The following is a 3,907-nucleotide window of genomic DNA, read 5'->3' as shown; positions in this document are numbered from 1 at the left end:
GATGGGGGAACATCATTCAGTTGGGCATAACTTTGCAGTGCAAGGCCATAGAGAAGTGAGGAAGGACTCCTTGGAAAGAGGAGGGTGGGGGCTTCAAGTTCTCTATTAGGCACCTGGGCCTTTGGGGCCCTTGGAAGGGCCAGACTCACTTTAATTTGTTGAAGGTTTTATGACAGCTATTGCAAGGTGCTAGCGCCCTTGGCTCAATGCAGTGCCCTTCCTGGGGACCCACAATTATGAGACTGGTACAGTTGAACAGGGGGGACTCTGAAGTGTATGCGGTTTAAATTTGGCATCACTGACCCATTTGTAAGCGGAGAAACACCCCTTCAAAATTATCAATCACAGGCGGCATAAAGCCCCAGGAGGCTGATACCTGGATACCCTATATTCATCATTTCATATCTCAGGCCCCCTTAGTCCCCTAGGCTATATAGAGGGGTCATAATTTAAAGGAGAGTCCCAGCTCTTTCAGGGTACCACTGGAATTGTAATAAACCCAGGAGAGCAAGAGATATCGACATTCATATCGTCCTATTACGTCTTAAGGCCTTACCGACAAAACTGCACATGCTAGAGGCATTTTCTTGCTCTTATGGGTCCAAGAGTATCCCAGACTCTGGCTTTGGCCTTAAACTTTAGCAGACAATCCCATCTTTCAGGGAACATTGAAAGCTAATCAATAGCCCCTCCAGAATCTGAGAAATCGAGGTTTCAGCCCCCCACCCCTGCTTCCAGAAAGGTAGGCCTGAAAAGGGTGGATGGGGGAACATCATTCAGTTGGGCATAACTCTGCAGTGCAAGGCCGTAGAGAAGTGAGGAAGGACTCCTTGGAAAGAGGAGGGTGGGGGCTTCAAGTTCTCTATTAGGCACCTGGGCCTTTGGGGCCCTTGGAAGGGCCAGACTCACTTTAATTTGTTGAAGGTTTTATGACAGCTATTGCAAGGTGCTAGCGCCCTTGGCTCAATGCAATGCCCTTCCTGGGGACCCACAATTATGAGACTGGTACAGTTGAACAGGGGGGACTCTGAAGTGTATGCGGTTTAAATTTGGCATCACTGACCCATTTGTAAGCGGAGAAACACCCCTTCAAAATTATCAATAACAGGCGGCATAAAGCCCCAGGAGGCTTATACCTGGATACCCTATATTCATCATTTCATATCTCAGGCCCCCTTAGTCCCCTAGGCTTTATAGAGGGGTCCTAATTTAAAGGAGAGTCCCAGCTCTTTCAGGGTACCACTGGAATTGTAATAGACCCAGGAGAGCAAGAGATATCGACATTCATATCGTCCTATTACGTCTTAAGGCCTTACCGACAAAACTGCACATGCTAGAGGCATTTTATTGCTGTTATGGGTCCAAAGAGTATCCCAGACTCTGGCTTTGGCCTTAAACTTTAGCAGACAATCTCAGCTTTCAGGGGACATTGAAAGCTAATCAATAGCCCCTCCAGAATCGGAGAAATCAAGGTTTCAGCCCCCCACCCCTGCTTCCAGAAAGGTAGGCCTGAAAAGGGTGGATGGGGGAACATCATTCAGTTGGGCATAACTTTGCAGTGCAAGGCCGTAGAGAAGTGAGGAAGGACTCCTTGGAAAGAGGAGGGTGGGGGCTTCAAGTTCTCTATTAGGCACCTGGGCCTTTGGGGCCCTTGGAAGGGCCAGACTCACTTTAATTTGTTGAAGGTTTTATGACAGCTATTGCAAGGTGCTAGCGCCCTTGGCTCAATGCAATGCCCTTCCTGGGGACCCACAATTATGAGACTGGTACAGTTGAACAGGGGGGACACTGAAGTGTATGCGGTTTAAATTTGGCATCACTGACCCATTTGTAAGCGGAGAAACACCCCTTCAAAATTATCAATCACAGGCGGCATAAAGCCCCAGGAGGCTTATACCTGGAAACCCTATATTTATCATCTCATATCTCAGGCCCCCTTAGTCCCCTAGGCTATATAGAGGGGTCATAATTTAAAGGAGAGTCCCAGCTCTTTCAGGGTACCACTGGAATTGTAATAAACCCAGGAGAGCAAGAGATATCGACATTCATATTGTCCTATTACGTCTTAAGGCCTTACCGACAAAACTGCACATGCTAGAGGCATTTTCTTGCTCTTATGGGTCCAAGAGTATCCCAGACTCTGGCTTTGGCCTTAAACTTTAGCAGACAATCCCATCTTTCAGGGAACATTGAAAGCTAATCAATAGCCCCTCCAGAATCGGAGAAATCGAGGTTGCAGCCCCCCACCCCTGCTTCCAGAAAGGTAGGCCTGAAAAGGGTGGATGGGGGAACATCATTCAGTTGGGCATAACTCTGCAGTGCAAGGCCGTAGAGAAGTGAGGAAGGACTCCTTGGAAAGAGGAGGGTGGGGGCTTCAAGTTCTCTATTAGGCACCTGGGCCTTTGGGGCCCTTGGAAGGGCCAGACTCACTTTAATTTGTTGAAGGTTTTATGACAGCTATTGCAAGGTGCTAGCGCCCTTGGCTCAATGCAATGCCCTTCCTGGGGACCCACAATTATGAGACTGGTACAGTTGAACAGGGGGGACTCTGAAGTGTATGCGGTTTAAATTTGGCATCACTGACCCATGTGTAAGCGGAGAAACACCCCTTCAAAATTATCAATCACAGGCGGCATAAAGCCCCAGGAGGCTGATACCTGGATACCCTATATTCATCATTTCATATCTCAGGCCCCCTTAGTCCCCTAGGCTATATAGAGGGGTCATAATTTAAAGGAGAGTCTCAGCTCTTTCAGGGTACCACTGGAATTGTAATAGACCCAGGAGAGCAAGAGATATCGACATTCATATCGTCCTATTACGTCTTAAGGCCTTACCGACAAAACTGCACATGCTAGAGGCATTTTCTTGCTCTTATGGGTCCAAGAGTATCCCAGACTCTGGCTTTGGCCTTAAACTTTAGCAGACAATCCCATCTTTCAGGGAACATTGAAAGCTAATCAATAGCCCCTCCAGAATCTGAGAAATCGAGGTTTCAGCCCCCCACCCCTGCTTCCAGAAAGGTAGGCCTGAAAAGGGTGGATGGGGGAACATCATTCAGTTGGGCATAACTCTGCAGTGCAAGGCCGTAGAGAAGTGAGGAAGGACTCCTTGGAAAGAGGAGGGTGGGGGCTTCAAGTTCTCTATTAGGCACCTGGGCCTTTGGGGCCCTTGGAAGGGCCAGACTCACTTTAATTTGTTGAAGGTTTTATGACAGCTATTGCAAGGTGCTAGCGCCCTTGGCTCAATGCAATGCCCTTCCTGGGGACCCACAATTATGAGACTGGTACAGTTGAACAGGGGGGACTCTGAAGTGTATGCGGTTTAAATTTGGCATCACTGACCCATTTGTAAGCGGAGAAACACCCCTTCAAAATTATCAATAACAGGCGGCATAAAGCCCCAGGAGGCTTATACCTGGATACCCTATATTCATCATTTCATATCTCAGGCCCCCTTAGTCCCCTAGGCTTTATAGAGGGGTCCTAATTTAAAGGAGAGTCCCAGCTCTTTCAGGGTACCACTGGAATTGTAATAGACCCAGGAGAGCAAGAGATATCGACATTCATATCGTCCTATTACGTCTTAAGGCCTTACCGACAAAACTGCACATGCTAGAGGCATTTTATTGCTGTTATGGGTCCAAAGAGTATCCCAGACTCTGGCTTTGGCCTTAAACTTTAGCAGACAATCTCAGCTTTCAGGGGACATTGAAAGCTAATCAATAGCCCCTCCAGAATCGGAGAAATCAAGGTTTCAGCCCCCCACCCCTGCTTCCAGAAAGGTAGGCCTGAAAAGGGTGGATGGGGGAACATCATTCAGTTGGGCATAACTCTGCAGTGCAAGGCCGTAGAGAAGTGAGGAAGGACTCCTTGGAAAGAGGAGGGTGGGGGCTTCAAGTTCTCTA

Source organism: Mixophyes fleayi, unplaced genomic scaffold (genome assembly GCF_038048845.1).
Source record: "Mixophyes fleayi isolate aMixFle1 unplaced genomic scaffold, aMixFle1.hap1 Scaffold_1741, whole genome shotgun sequence".
Classification (NCBI taxonomy): domain Eukaryota; kingdom Metazoa; phylum Chordata; class Amphibia; order Anura; family Limnodynastidae; genus Mixophyes; species Mixophyes fleayi.
The sequence above is the reverse complement of the archived record's forward strand: the minus strand, read 5'-3'. Positions refer to the sequence as shown.